The 17500-nt window shown below is 41.9% G+C and overlaps 1 protein-coding gene across 5 annotated transcripts in view; it reads right to left on the reverse strand.

Moving 5' to 3' along the window:
• kcnc3a (potassium voltage-gated channel, Shaw-related subfamily, member 3a) overlaps nt 1-17500 on the reverse strand; it is a 94879-nt gene that overhangs the window by 35261 nt on the left and 42118 nt on the right. The gene's annotated exons all lie outside the window — the stretch shown is intronic.

Genomic DNA, 17500 nt, shown 5'->3' on the forward strand with positions numbered 1-17500 from the left:
CGCTCAGTTGTAAGTCACTCTGGATAAGGGTGTCTGCTAACTGCCGTAAATGTTGCCTTTTGTTTGTGTCTGTTCATGTATTTGAAAAACCATAAGACAAATTGCTTGTGTGAACATAAACACTTGGTCAAAAAGTGGTTTTATTCTGATTTATTATATTTCTTATCATCAACAACAGTAACAGATTTATTTATTCCTGATGAAAATAAAGGGTGTGAAAGCATTAGTTTGCCATCTATGATGTCATAAAAAATATCCACTGCTGCATTTTTGAGATCCAACATTTTTCATGGCAAAGATTTTTGGATGAGACAATAATTGTTCTAAACTCTTTATCGGGGTATATAATGGAAACATATCGTCGCTTTCGGGGTCGGAAACCTCGTATGTCCAAATTTGGTCAATTTCATATTTTTTCACATATCGATGCTATTGGTCAGTCCCCACGTGGGTCTGTTATTTTTACAAGTTATTAACCAATCTAAAGTCTTGAAAATAGCTTGAGCGCAAATCTCATAACTCCATTGGACACTTCAACTGTCCACCTCTTCCTCACTCCGTGGGAGAGCTTCACGGCATATTTCTCCTCAAGAAGAGTCGCAACGAATCAACACGTCTTCTGAGGTAAATGTCTTCAAAACACTGGGCTCAAAGAAAAAAAAAATCTTGACCCCCGCTAGTTCTGGTGCTCGTCTGAGGACAGGAATTTAGCGCAAGACAATCCACTGCAACGCGGACTAAACCCTGTGCACTGCAGATAAGGTACGGCGTTTTTTTAATGTCCTGAAAAATAACGGTTTTGGAGATACGAGGATTCCGCCTGACAGCGACGATTTGTTTTTTATTGCGAGGTCTCTTTGTTTTTCTCTTTTCTGACAACATACTGCTAATCCGACCGAAACCTCTTCTGCTTCCACAAAATTGAATTTTTCTTTTATGACACTGTCCTGTCTATTCATATATATATATATATCATTCACATGACGCTGGTGTGAGAATAAAAACTGAAGGGAAAAGTTGCTTTATTTTTTTAGTTGTTTATATGATGATAGAGTCCAGCATTGAAGGGGTGGTAAGAGACACAGATACATGTCCACTGCAGAGGAAAGACAAAATACGTTAATAGCATAATTCTACCAACAGAGAGCGCCAGATACCACAATCAGCACTAGAGAGAGAGGGAATGTGTGTGTGTGTGTGTGTGTGTGTGTGTGTGTGTGTGTGTGTGTGTGTGTGTGTGTGTCATCAGCCGTAAAATGCCACTGCACAGAGACAAGGAAAACACCCCTGAGAAAGAGGAAAAGAGAAGGGGAGGGGAAGAGCAGAAAAGAGAAGAAAAAGAAGGCGGGGCCTAAAAGAGGCGCATTTTCAAACGAGGGCATGATAAACCAAAGAAAGAGAAAAAGACAGGTTTCAGGTTTAGTTGTTTGAAACGGTTAGACAAGAGAAAGACAGATGTGAGCGAGATGAACGGACATAAAGAGAGAGAAAGAGGAAGTGAGAGTGTAAAGATAGAGAGATAGAGGAAGTGAGAGAGGAAGTGTTAGAGAGCGACGCGAGGCGCTGTTCTGAAATCAGTCGCATCGCATCACATCAGGCTGGAATGCAGAGATGTGCATCGATCAGCCCCCGTGAGCCTGTCCATGTCTTTTATCTCCTCATATCACCGGAAATCAATAGAATCTGATGGTCTTGGACTGTCCTGGTATCCAATTATACACACACACACACACACACACACACACACACACACACCAGCAATTTCTTAAACACTGCACTTCACATTTTTCCATTTTTTCCTTCACAGCTATAAACAAATCACCCACACACAAACACAAACACACACAGGCACACACATGCACACTCACACACAAACACACACACACACACAGGCACACACACGCACACTCACACACAAACACACACACACACACAGGCACACACACGCACACTCACACACAAACACACACAAACACACACAAATACACACACACACAAACGCACGCGCGCACACAAACACACAGACACACACACAAATACACAAACACACACACAAACACATGCACACAAACACACACACACTCACAGACACACACACAAACACACACTCACAAAAATACACAGACACACACACAAACACACACAAACGCACACACAGACACACACAAACACACACAAATACACACAAACGCACGCGCACACACAAACACACTCACACAAAAACACACAGACACACACACACAAATACACAAACTCACAAATACACACACACAAACCCATACACACACACAAACACACAAATACACACACACACAAACATACACACACAGACGCACACACACTGACACACACAGACACACAAATACACAAACTCACAAATACACACACACAAACCCATACACACACAAACACACAGACACACACAAATACACACACAGACGCACACACACTGACACACACAGACACACACAAACACACACACACAAATACACACAGACACAAAGACTTAAGCGTTTGACAGAAGTGCCATCTTTAAGACTGTGTCTCATATAGCAGCAGTCAGGTCAATCCCCCAGTGACAGGATTTGCAGCGGTGAAAATGAAGGACTCGAGGCGTCCTGAGAGAATAAACCAATTCCCCAAACCGATTAGCATGGACTAATTTTTGACGAGTTCTCATCTCATCTAATCTCATTTCGGCCTCAAAACTCTGACGAGGCACCCGGACGTCACTTTCACACCACACGTACGCTCACAGCCTGCTCCAGATTTACCCCGAGCTCCAGATACGCACGGCCAAAAAACCCTCATCTGACGCGAAAACGATCAAATCCGAATAATATTACACAGAAACGCGAGAAATAACAAATTAGGTTTAGCGTTCTATGTTTTTATTTGACGAGCTGAAAACAGCTGTAGGTTTTAACCAGAACAGATCCAGTTCTAGAAAATTCCTTTTAAACATCTGGATAAGTGACAAACAAGCCTGAAACACAAGAGTTACCCTTTAACTCTTAATCATTAGCCAGATTAGCAGTGATTAGCTTATGGCTATAAATAAGAGCTCAGTGTTTACAGTTTAGAAACTCCATTATTTTTCATACACTGGTGGAATTTCGCGCTAGTGCTTTTGATGAGACGTTTCTGATTACACAAGAAGAATAAACACACACTTATCCTTATCCCACACCGATTACTTTCTTTCGTGTACACTTTGCTGTAAACAGAATAGAACAGATGTATAAATTATGCATATTATCAACCAGACATAATGAAATATATCCAGTATTCCATTATTTATGATTGCAAGAAGCCAAATATAAGATGATTAAACGCATTAAACTCACTTCTAAACCTTCTAAAAAGAGTTACGTTTTCTTCTAGAAATAAACGCTTCAAATCTAACAACTGACCACAACTACTAGATTCACATTCGTGATATTTTACCCTTTTTTTCCGCACTCCTTCCTCCGAGCCGTTTTCTTCACTTCCCTTCTGTATCTTCCTCTTCTTTAGGTTTTCTCGCTAAATTTTTGAGGTCTATTAACCGCAGGGTTCTCTTATGGGGTTACAATATGTCCCGGGTTGCCTCATGCTTGCCTCACACCTCTGGGGTTGGGGATTCGATTCTTTTCTCTGCCCTGTGTGTTTTTTGGAGTTTGCGAGTTCTCCTCGTGCTTCAGTAGTTTCCTTCAGGTTCTCAGGTTTCCTCTCCCAGTGCTATAGGGCTGATTGGCATTTCTAAATTGTCTATAAAGTGTGTGAAGTTGGGGGGCACGGTGGCTTAGCTTCCCGCCTCCGCCTTGTGTGTGTGGAGTTTGCATGTTCTCCCTGTGCCTCGGGGGGTTTCCTCCGGGTACTCCGGTTTCCTCCCCCGGTCCAAAGACATGCATGGTAGGTTGATTGGCATCTCTGGAAAATTGTCCGTAGTGTGTGATCGCGTGAGTGAATGAGTGTGTGTGTGTGTGTGTGCCCTGCGATGGGTTGGCACTCCGTCCAGGGTGTATCCTGCCTTGATGCCCGATGACGCCTGAGATAGGCACAGGCTCCCCGTGACCCGAGGTAGTTCAGATAAGCGGTAGAAGATGAGTGAGTGAGTGAGTGAGTGAGTGTGTGAAGTTAAAGCGCCAACCTACTGACCAATCACAGCTGAGTTGAGGTGACGAGTTCGTACACAATCTCAATCTCGATCGTATAGGTTTCACTCGATTCACCTCAGGTACCTTAAACCCAATCAGGATGTCATCTGAAGCCACTGACTCTTGTTAAAGCTGATTCAGAAGGATTTTTATGAATTTAGTTTTCTGACGATCTGCTGTGCTGCAGGTAAAATGCGACCTTTAGGAAGGTCAGTAAGGTAATGTTCTGTCTCTGAGTTCGTGTCAGACCGGGCAGAATGTCCTCTATCTCTCTCACACACACACACACACACACATCATGGTTTTCGGCCTGGTCAGACGTCTAAAGTTTCGAACTTGATCCAGCGATAGCTTGCAGAAAAAAATAATACTGCAGCATATTAGTTTCAAACGTCTCCTCAATTCCGTTCGCTCTTCTTTTTCCTAGAAACGTCCCACTCTACTTTCAGGGCCGGTTATCGTTGTTAATTCGAAGGAATGTAAAATAATATACTGTGTTAAAAATGCAGAAATGGAGCTTATGACCTTTCAAGGGCTCACAAATGAAAACTGCTGAGATTCTGATTTAAACACGCCGGCTCTAAAGCTTCTTCACCTGCTGAGCGAACTGAGCAGATGCGATACGTTTTAGCGTCTTAGCTTCTTAGCGTCTTAGCATCTTATAGCGTACGCTTGGTGGGTCGGAGTATAAAGACAGTCTCTCTGCTGAAAACCTGATTGTGTTTAAACAGTCAATACCATTAGGGAAATGGAGACCAGGAAAGATGTAGATGTGGATGCTATGATATTTTAACACCAGTGTTTCTGGAAAATACCTTGAACATGCGGTCACTAATTATATTTGATGTTTTATGTTCTTTGTGTACATTTTTTTCTGTCTTTGTGAGTCCTGAATTCATATCCAGTGTGGTTAAAGGTGCGGTCTGTAATTTTTTCGGAAAGTTAGGTCAAATTAGTAGCAAGTTCCCTTGTGGTCTTGGATGCCACCTTCACACCGCCGTTGCAAAGGTTCGAAACCCTGAGCAGGAAACCAACGCAACCATTAGAGCTTACTGTAAGTTAGTGCACAGTGCAAATGCCTGGGCGAAAAAAAGGAGCGTTTTGACAAGAAAACATATCGTCGCTGTCGGGCGGAATCCTCGTATCTCCAAAAAATCTCTTAATTTCAGGAAATTAAAAAAACGCCGTACCTTATCTGCAGTGCACAGGGTTTAGTCCGCGTTGCAGTGGATTGTCTTGCGCTACATTCCTGTCCTCAGACGAGCACCAGAACTAGCGGGGGTCAAGATTTTTTTTTCTTTGAGCCCAGTGTTTTGAAGACATTTACCTCAGAAGACGTGTTGATTCGTTGCGACTCTTCTTGAGGAGAAATATGCCGTGAAGCTCTCCCGCGGAGTGAGGAGCCATTCGTGAGGTTTTAAGATTTTACTAAAAACTGAGAGTTTAAAGAAGCAAACTTGGGCGTACTCTCTGAATGGACAGGGTTTAATCCGTCTTCCTGTACACTCAGAAGTCGTAAGTGTCAGAAAGTATCTCGTACGTGGACGAGGTCAGATAGCGATTGCTTACGGATATGTTAGGGAGCTCTTGAGATGCGAAGACGTACGATAGGCCGGGATTTGTTCAGGAGCAACTGGAGGAGGACAAAATGAGGGTGGAGTCAGTCCCAGGGATCCGATGGACAGATCCAGGACAGGCCCAGGACAGATCCCAGGATAGATCAGTTAGAGAATGTGTGGTCAGTGTGGTCGGTTGAGCTAAAGGTGAAGCTAAAGGTGAAGCCAAGGTGATGCCATCTTTTAATATATCATTAATATGATGAATGAACGCGTGTTTAGAAATCTTTAAAACTCTCTTTCCTCATTCGTTTCCACGGCTCAAGCGACACAACTGTGGCTACTGACAGCTTGCTGACTCGTGTCTGACAACCAAATCAGCACAATCACTGCAGCACAGCACGAGTCCAGCAATCACCAGACGCGCCCTGGTGCGTTCATCATAACCGCCAGACACATTCGCTGTTTTCTGCTCGCGAATCTGCTTGGATGGAAATTTGGGGATTTTTTTATTTTTTTTAAAAAACAAGTGGAATAAACACTCCAAGAAAATAAATCGACGATAGGGTGTTGTTCTGAAGCCCGTAAGCCCTATTCAGACGAGATTAGTTATTAATTAATGTTAGTGTGAAAGCCTGCAATGTTTTTTTAGCCACGGAAAACTGATTTCTGCATTCTGAAATGCTAAGATGGGCTATGATATACTGTAGGGAAAGGTAACTAGCAATAACAACACTCACTCACTCACTCACTCACTCATTTTCTACCGCTTATCCGAACTATCTCGGGTCACAGGGAGCCTTGTGCCTATCTCAGGCATCATCGGGCATCAAGGCAGGATACACCCTCACGCAATCACACACTACGGACAATTTTCCAGAGATGCCAATCAACCTACCATGCATGTCTTTGGACCGGGGGAGGAAACCGGAGTACCCGGAGGAAACCCCCGAGGCACGGGGAGAACATGCAAACTCCACACACAAGGTGTGAGGCGAACGTGCTAACCACTAAGCCACCGTGAACCCAATAACAACACATCATCTTTTATTCACCAAACCTGAACGCAAGCTTGCTTTGAAATGAGATTAGACTTAAAACAAAGTGCAGCATCACATAGATTTCATGCGGACTCCTGGGAGATTCTGTAGAATCTGAACGCTGCTCTTAAAACTCATTTGATCAGCATGGCCCAGTTCGGTGCTTGGACTCGCTAATCGCTTCGCCATTTCTGTCTTCATTGTCTACACAAGTTGCTCTGACTAAAACACAAACGCAAGCCGGACTACGAGAGAAACGACTTCAATTAGAGCACACGAGCGACCGGCAGACCCGTGTGACGTCTAGGGAATTGATATTTTGTGGAATTGTACAAATGCAAAGTGCTGCAGTTGTTTCTCTGCAGCTTCGTCTCGGTGTGAAAGCACAGCCCGCATCGCTGTGAGGCTCACTGCAGCAAGTTTAAACATTCCCTCCAAATACGACTGCAGCACTCACACACACACACACACACACACAGTGCAAATCCCACCAATACCAAGGCAATCTTGAGGGACAGATTCTCTCGAGATAGACGCCAGATCCACCACACGCAATTAAAAACGAACGCTCAGGCTTCGGCTCGCTAAACGCCCCTATAAATCATTCAGACAGGGCATTTAGGCGTGTTCATATCACAGCGAATGAAAACAGGAGAGCAGATTTGGGTGCAGCGGGAGAGGCTGTGACGCAGGACCGGTAAACAACAACAGAAAAGGAAAGCAGAAAGATACGCAGAACTTCCACAGAGCAGAACCGTATTAATCATCTTTACAGCACGGGCGCTGTTGAATACTCAAATCTGATTGGTCAGGAGGGGACTGGTTGTATCTCTAACACCTGCTACAGATGTGATGGTAGCACAGCTATAAATCACAGGCTTACACAAATACCGATAGGCCGATTCGATTTCGTCGGATCGTTTCCATAGCAACAGCTCGCTCAAATTTACTGGATAGTTTCCATAGAAACCGTTTGTTCGTTAAAACCGAACTTGTTGAAATCTACTGATTGTTGAGAGTTTTTTCATCGAAGGAAAAGGTGCAATCGTTGATATGCGGAAAAGGAAAGGAGTCTCCGGTGTCTTCGCTTATAAGTGCAAGCAATTATTTTATTTATATTATTTCATTATTTATGGCTGCTACTGTATAGCACAAATGAGAACAGGAACGCAATCATTTCCTGTCCACCGTGTACAATACCGCCCGAGAGCACCAGAGGGCACTGTGATTCATCGTGTGAACTACCTCTTCTTTTGTGTTGTGTATTTGTGTATTAGTCACACTGTTTACTTGATTGTGAAAAGAACACACAACAAGGACACAAAGCAAGGCTAGGGAAACTGGAACATGGAAACAAAACGCAGTGCACACAGTGACCAGAAACACCACCGAGAATAAACATAAGCAGGCAGGAGGTGGTTTTATATTCCAACCTGGAAGTGAAAACTGTTTATTGCAGAAAATAAATAAACTCTGTGACCAAACAAACGTTTGGTTCGTCATGATGATCTTCATAAATGAGTACGACATTTAACGAATTTTAAAACACCTCAATTTCCTAAGTTACTATAAAGCTATAAACGAAGCACATCAGGCACAGTCACTTGACTTCACGTGATGTTCCACGATCAGGAACCATTGTGCTCTCTTTGTGGCGAATCGGAGTCAGACGTTTTCGAGGCGAGAGCGTGTTACTAGTAAAAACACACAAGGCTGAAATAGATGAGTTTCCTGTTCGGCGTGGTGACGTTTAATGTCGTATTTTGTGGCACTGAATAAAACGTGTAAATATCTTAAGATATTTCTTACAGATTTCAGGCATTTAACAGAAAAAAAAAAAAACAATTCTAAACAAACCACTGACGTTCACACTTGACGCCATCTGGTGGTCAGGAGGGGAATTGATTTACTAATTGCTCTATTCTACAGAGGAATAAATCGTTTTCTGACATGCAGTTATGGAAAGTTCATAAAAATCATCAGCGTGTTCTCTCCATTAATGATTCATTTTAGAGTGTTTTATTCCTCACCAACACTCATGTTATTGCATAAGATTTCAACTGAAATCTTTTTTCCTCTCCTCTCCCCTCATCTCCTCTCCTCTCCCCTCATCTCCACACCTCTCCCCTCATCTCCTCTCCTCTCCCCTCATCTCCTCTCCTCTCCCCTCATCTCCTCTCCTCTCCCATCATCTCCTCTCCTCTCCCCTCATCTCCACACCTCTCCTCTCCCATCATCTCCTCTCCTCTCCCCTCATCTCCACACCTCTCCTCTCCCCTCATCTCCTCTCCTCTCCCATCATCTCCTCTCCTCTCCCCTCATCTCCACACCTCTCCTCTCCCATCATCTCCACACCTCTCCTCTCCCATCATCTCCTCTCCTCTCTCCTCATCTCCACACCTCTCCTCTCCCCTCATCTCCTCTCCCCTCATCTCATCTCCTCTCCCCTCATCTCCACACATCTTCTCTCCCCTCATCTCCACACATCTCCTCTCCCCTCATCTCCTCTCTTCTCCCCTCATCTCCACACCTCTCATCTACACACATCTCCTCTCCCCTCATCTCCTCTCCACACCTCTCCTCTCCCCTCAACTCCTCTCCTCATCTCTACTCTCCCCTAATCTCCAAACCTCTCCTCTACACTTATCCCCTCATCTCCTCCCCATCCTCTCCTCTCCTTTAAACTCTTCTCCTCTCATCTCCTCTTCCCTAATCTCTACACCTCTCCTCTTCTCTTCTCTTTACTCCTTTCTTCTCCTCTCCTCTCCTCCCCCCTCATCTCCTCTCCTCTTTTCCTCTACCACTCCAGCTTTTCTGTCAAAGCCTTCATAATATTTTACTGATGAATGATATATCTAATGAGCAAACACGCCTTGTTTAGTAAACACACACACACACACACACACACACACACACACACACACACACACACAGAAGTATACACACACACACAACCCCGGGAGCATGTAGCAGTTTCCTCCGTTCTCTAGTCCTTAACTAAGTGTAAGCAAAGTGTCCATGTGAAATCAGCACTCAGAGGATCCATCATGGATTGGGGAAAAAAACAATGAAGTCAGAACTTCAGTAGTAGTTACGATTAGCGCTGGACAAACTGTTAGCTTTGGTAATATGATCCTCGAGTAAAGTTAGATGCCTTCTATTGAAGTACAAAATACCTGCTTATTATTCAATTAAAAATACTGAATACATGTATGAACAAACGTTTACGAGTTTAAAACTTTAGGCAAATATTTAAATGCAACTTATGCATATTCAAATAAATAAATAAATAAACAAAAACAAACAAACAAACAAATAAATAAATAGATAGATACCTATAAGAAATAATTTCATAATAGAATATAACAAGTGAATAGATAGATAGATAGATAGATAGATAGATAGATAGATAGATAGATAGATAGATAGATAGATTATAAGGGAAACGTCTAGAGATCTAGAGAAGTGTTGTAAAGTGTTGATGTTTATAAAGGCTGAGAACAATCGAAAAAAAGTAGCTTCTAGGACTAGGAGGAAGACCGCAAGCGCATCAAATCACGTAATGACCATCGGCTGGGCTGAACGAGAGGAGCTCGGCTCTCATCGGTGTGCTAACGCTCTCTACGTGTCTCCTCTGTTCTCTCCATGTGTCTGTGATGTGTTTGTGTTGACATGTGGACATCTGCACCTCCACTAATGCAACCTTGGGGTTATTAAACATGTTATTATTGCTGACTCATCAGTGTCACAGAGAGAGACAGAGAGAGAGAGAGAGAGAGAGAGAGAGAGAGAGAGAGAGAGACTCTCAGGACAGGATGTGCACTTTAACACACGACTCCTGCGGGAGTTGATGATGTTTTTTTAACTGCACACCACAGACTGCTTTATTCAGCTTCCTGGACAACAGCTCTATATTTCACACCGTGTTCTAATTTTTAACCTTTTACGGTTACACGTAACGTTGTGAGCGTCTGCGAAACTAGTCGATGCAGCACTCTGCTGTAGGGCGGCATAGTTAAATGTTATAAAGCACATAATTCCATAATTAGTAACTGTTCTGAAAAAAAAGTTTTATTATTAAATACAATATTTTATTATTTTTATTGTTATTATTATTACTACTGTTATGATTATTATTATTATTAATATTATCATTATTATTGTTATTATTATTGTTATTACTCACTCACTCACTCATTTTCTACCGCTTATCCGAACTACCTCGGGTCACGGGGAGCCTGTGCCTATCTCAGGCGTCATCGGGCGTCAAGGCAGGATACACCCTGGACGGAGTATTATTATTATTATTATTATTGTTATAATTATTGTTATTATTATTGTTATTATTGTTGTTGTTATTATTATTATTATTATTATTATTATTATTATTATTATTATTATTATTGTTATTATTATTGTTGTTATTTGTTGTTGTCCTTTCAGGATTTATTAGTGCTGTAAAGTCATCTTTTAAATTATAATGAAGACCTTCTGACCTTCAGGATTGGAAATCGAACAGCACCAATCAGAAAGCCTAGTAATGCAAAACAAACCAACAAACATAAACAGTAGTCAGTACCACGGTGAATCTGATTGGTCCACATGATCTGAAGTGGACGTGCCTCCGTTCTATCATCAATCAGAAAATAACCGAGTCTGAAAAAAAACAACACATATGTAATATGTAGCATTTAGCAGCTAACCAGCAACCCAAATGTTACAGTGTAGTATTTTGTATAAGTCAGATCGCTAATTCGATCCAGTAATCCAGCAAACTGGTTATTTGAACGTTGATGGAATGTTAATTTGGGAAAGTTCAGGCAACATTTTATAAAAATATGCTGCGGTGCCGTGAGATTCTCAGCATTACTGGAACGCCGGAGGAAATGATATGTTCAGAACGTCTTTGCGACGCCCAATAAACATCCGCTGCAATAACAATGATGGTGCCTTCTTTTGTGAACGTTCCTGCCACATTGTGTAAAAAATCTGGATGCTGTGGTGATGAATTTTTGTCAGAACACTTAGGAACACCCTGGAACATTACATCAGGAACGTCGCTGCAACATTCAAGAAACATCCACTGTATAACGTTTTTCAACGCCATTAGAACGACGATGGAACGTTCGTTTCGAAACGCTCCAGTAACTTTGTATTAAAAAATCTGCTGTTGTGATGAACAATTGCTCAATGTCAATCAGAACATTGAGGGGAATGTTAAGGCCAGAACATCCATGCAACGTTCTAGAAACATCCGCCGCAATAAAGGTGAAGAAAAGAAAGCGCTTCGTGATATCATTTATCACAATGTCCAAGTCGTATCGTCCAGGTGCAGGCGTCTTGATAAGTAAGCACACGCTCTGTGTTAAAGAAGTAATTTACTGCGCCACTCCAACTGCAGTGTTTTTACAGTGAGAGAGAGAGAGAAAGAGAGACAGAGAGAGAGGGAGAGAGAGAGAGAGAGAGAGAGAGAGAGAGAGAGAGAGAGCAGGACAGAAGTTAGTGTCTGATGATATTTAGCGTGTTGTACCGAGCATGACGAATGTTGACTGCTCTCAGAACATGTCGTGTGTGTTTCTGAAGACTGACACCAAGCTGAAGGAAGCTGAAACCTGGCTGCTTTCTTCATCTGCTGTTTTAACACTACACTCGAGCTCACTTTGTATTCCACACACACACACACACACACACATGGCAGAGAGATTCTCCACCCCTGGAATAATCTACTAAATGCACTGCGCCAACTGACTAGCACAGTGTCAGCGCTTCACTCTAGACACACACACACACACACACACACACACACACTGTGTGTTCGGACAATTATTTCTACTGGATTTCTAACACGGGAATCAATAATATATTTAATCACACTTCATGCACACTAGAAAGCACTGGGCACACATATCTCTTTAGCCAAGAATACACATAAAACATCCAATAACCTTGTGCTCCAGAAGATCTGATCAAATGCACATTATTGTCTAGTGCTGGTTAATATTATGAACAGCAGCTATGCTTCTGTAATTCCTCTCCACTTGCGTCTCTTTTTCTACCCATCCTGAGGCATCCAGAGATTGTACCAGCTCCGGCTGTGTTCCGCTTCATGTGGATTTCAGACCTTCAGTGAGAAGATTCCAACTCCATGTGGTGTTTGAGGACAACAACCTCCTCATCAATACACAATTATCAGACTGTATCTGACTGCAGAAAGGACATTATTCATAATAACACTCTCTGGTGTTTATAACAGTTTATAATCACACCCTTCAGTGTCACCCAAATGAGGATGAGGTTCACTTTTGAGTCTGGTTCCTATCAAGGTTTCTTCCTCTTCCACCTAAGGGAGTTTTTCCTCACCACAGTCACCTCAGTCTTGTTCGTTAGGGATAAATACAAACACATTAATATTGGACATTTGTCTATAATTAACCTCTATACAGAGTTAAATTAAACTGAATTCTTCATCTTACACTGAACATTAATGCTTTGCAGTATTTAGTCAACACGAGGTAACTAAGGTTTCACACCCTGAAATGTTCACCAATAAGGTTTTGTTCCAGGTTCATTTGGTGGAGATCTCAGAGCCTGTGCTTCTCTCAGATCCACACTGAAGAAGTGAGTCTGGACAGTGTTAACTTTTTCATCTCATGTGAGGAAACAACATAACAAAACAACGTGGTGTAAGAATCACCGACCGCACCTTTAATGTTAATTCATGCCTAACCCAGTTCTCACAACACTTACAGCTTAAGACACAATATGGTGTTCTGTCCGTAGCCACGCCCACAAAACGCGGCCTCGTTTTGAACCCTGAAAGTTCGACAGCGTTGGTGGTCTGTCATTATTATTATTATTTTTTTCATTTTCATTTCATTTCATTAAAGCTGTCAGAATGTGGGAAATTCATCAAAAGTTACCAAACTATCCCGATTTCAAATATCGCTGACCGCACCTTTAACATTCTTTTTCAATCTGGTACATCCATGTACGTCATCCATGATTACTGGAGCACTACTTGCGAATCACTGATTTGCACCATTAATGCAGTCTGAGAAGCACCTTTTAGTTGTGAAATATAATAAGAAAATATTCCACTTTGCAAATCACTGACCGCACCTTTAATGTTATTTCTGCCGTTATTTCTGCCTCTATTTATGTTTTTCATCAGGTCTTTGTTATCATCCGTGATCCGTAGGCAGTCTGAGAAGCCGCTTCTTGTTTAACTTCGGACCTCGCGAGACATTAGAAAGTATTTTGATTGAGAAATCACTGATCGCACCTTTAATGTTAACAATGCCTCGTTATTCATCAGTTCTACATCACCCATTATTCATAAAGTCAGATAAGCAGTCTAGTACATAGTATAAAGTAGTATAGTACATAGTATAAAGTACATAGTTTGCAAATCACTGATTTCACCTTTAATGTTAATTCTGCATCGGTTCCGTGACATCTTCCATTATTAATAATGCACTACATGTTGTTTAGTTTTTCGTTGTACTTACTACTTGCACTGAAAATGGTACAGTCTGACAAATCACTGACCGCACCTTTAATATTCACCCTTAATCATCAAATATTAGAAACTGTTTTGATTTAAAAATCACTGACCACACCTTTAATGCAGTCTGAGGAACAACTTCCAGTCTAGTAGTAGAAAATATTCTATTTTTCAAATCACTGACTGTACCTTTAATTCAAATTGTTCGTATCAGTTCTACATCATCTATAATTAATAGTGCACTAAATTGATGTTTATGCTACAGTCTGAGAAATCGCTTATAGATTTGTAGTTCAACAAATTGTTTTGATTTGGAAATCACTGACCGCATCTTTAATGCTGACGACACCTCAATATTCATCAGTTCTACGCCATCTATTATTAACAGCGCACTACATGCTCTATAAATTATATCAGTCTCTGAGAATGACAGTCTAAGACATCGTTTAATGGTGCATCACCATATCTTAGTTTGGATTTAGAAGTCACTGACCGCACCTTTAATGTTACATCTGTCTCATTGAGCTGAATAAAGAAAAAATACGATGCTATAAAGTTTTTTGTCTCAAACACAAATCTGGGAAATCTTCCAGAGGCAGAAAAGAACCAGCGAGCTCAGAGAAATTGTGACGCTGATCAGCAGCAGTGGCACACCAGGCCAGTGAGAACAGATGGGAAGAGGGTCACGGCATCCCTTACGCTGACAAATAACAGAGAGTCCTTCGCCAGCCGAGTCCAAAACCCACTTGTGTAAGTGTGCTAATGGAATGTAGGACACAGGGGGCTATTTGTAGAGCGTCTGCGAGTCGCTGCAACACCTGCTCCGGAGGTCACTTCCTGCGATGCATGCCGACTCAGCTCAAAACGCTGACAGAGCACCTGGTGGAGATCTCAAAGCCTGGGCTGCTCTCAGATCCACACTGAAAAAGTGAGTCTGGACAGTGTTAACAAGCACGGCGATGATGTTCTGATAATGGAAACGTGTGCAATGTTGGCTAATTCATGCGCTCAACACGGAACCAGCGGAAAAGGGGCGGGACCACCATACGATGTCAAGATGGCCGACAAACAAAATGAAAAAGCGCTTCTAATGCTCATGCACTAGGCCCTAGGGTAAAGTGTATAGTGTGAGTGTGTAGTACGTCATTTGCGACGCAGCTTAATCCCTGAAATGTTTTATTCTTCTCAGGCGAGACAAAATTATTTGAAGACTTTGTAATTATCCGTAAAACTCGTACGTTCAGTGTTTGTCTGAAGCTCTGAATCCTTAATCCTGAAGATTTTTTTCCGACGTAAATGTTAAATAAACGTCTCCTTACAGAAAACAACAGTCTAAATAAAAATTACGCTGTTTATGTTAATGTTTCATGTCCAAACCATTTCAATCATCATGAATGGTTCTTGTTTCTCATTTCCAGTCAGCAATCAGTGAATCTGTGACAGACCGACTCTTCACTCGTTAGTGCTCCGTCGGACGCTATTTATACCCATGTCATTAAGCAGACAAGTGTGTCAGGACACTAAGTAACGTCCCAGTGTGTTGATGTGCCTGTTGTGACATACTGATTGCGTTTCCGAGGCCGTCTTTTAAAGACAACGGAAAAACCGAGACCTTTTTAAAAGTACAACGCTGCGATTTAATAAATAATGAAGATTCCTCCTGTTTGTCTGGTGTCCGTGTTGATGACTGAACGTCTTCCTCACGTCTCACTCTACGGTGGTGTTAATATGAAGCTCATATGTAAGTAGACACTCAGGATTTCATCAGTATTTCTGTTTTTCTCTACAATAAATGAGGTAATAGATTCATAGAAAAGAACCAAAACAATTAAAAAAAGGTTCATTTTCTCCACACAGACGTTTGTATGTTCAGAGTAAATGTTGATATCAAACCCATTTCTGCTCTCTGAGAAGCTCCGAGTGTTTGTTCATCTAAAAAGCAGCTCAGATTTGTCTTCGACACTAAAATTCAGTGTAAGATCATGAACAGAGGGACAAACACACGTCTAAAACACACTGAAAGAACAACAAAAAAAAAAGTGAGTCCTGACTCACTTTAGATCAGACTCACAGACACATCAGACAGTTTTTTTATTCTGATTGAAAGCGTCCCAGAGGTTAGTGTCCATTCCGTTTGTCATATCACTCACTCCCCAACTGTATCATCATATCGTCGCTGTCGGGCGGAAACCTCGTATGTCCAAATTTTGTCAAGTTCATATTTTTTCACATATCGATGCTATTGGTCAGTCCCCACGTGGGTCTGTTATTTTTACAAGTTATTAACCAATCTAAAGTCTTGAAAATAGCTTGAGCGCAAATCTCATAACTCCATTGGACACTTCAACTGTCCACCTCTTCCTCACTCCGCGGGAGAGCTTCACGGCATATTTCTCCTCAAGAAGAGTCGCAACGAATCAACACGTCTTCTGAGGTAAATGTCTTCAAAACACTGGGCTCAAAGAAAAAAAAATCTTGACCCCCGCTAGTTCTGGTGCTCGTCTGAGGACAGGAATTTAGCGCAAGACAATCCACTGCAACGCGGACTAAACCCTGTGTACTGCAGATAAGGTACGGCGTTTTTTTAATCTCCTGATAAATAACGGTTTTGGAGATACGAGGATTCCGCCTGACAGCGACGATATGTACATGTCACATGATGTACTTTTGATTAAAACAGGATATTCAGGTGAAGAATAAATAAAGTGTTAAAAAAAAGGCTTATAGTCCAGTAGAAAAGACGTCCCTCAGTTTCCACTTGCGAACGATCAGCTCTTTAACATCAAACTCAATTTAATTCTAATACGTAGATCATGTGATGAAACTGAGCCACATGAACACAATTTGTTCCCCGAACTAAGAATCGAACCAAAAGTCACACAAACGTCTGAGCTGCAGGACGTCTGGACTGAAATGTGGACGGAGATCCACCGTAACCACGTCCAGGTCTCGTTATAAACGACGTTGCCATGGTTACGACTGTTTCATACAATGTGGAAGCTCTACTGAGGAACACGAAGGAGCTTCCTAAAGATCTCAGGAACCACGTGAACTGCCGTTGCATTGGTCAGCTTTGTGCTCGGGTCTTCAACATTTAAAAACTTTGTTTCAGACTGTGGCTCTGATGTCTCATTGTATCAGACTGTATCAGACTGAGCATGTATCAGACTGTATCAGACTGTATCAGACTGAGACTGTATTAGACTGAGACTGTATTAGACTGAGCCTGTATCAGACTTTAACAGACTGTATCAGACTGAG

Source organism: Tachysurus vachellii, chromosome 18, assembly GCF_030014155.1.
Source record: "Tachysurus vachellii isolate PV-2020 chromosome 18, HZAU_Pvac_v1, whole genome shotgun sequence".
NCBI lineage: Eukaryota > Metazoa > Chordata > Actinopteri > Siluriformes > Bagridae > Tachysurus > Tachysurus vachellii.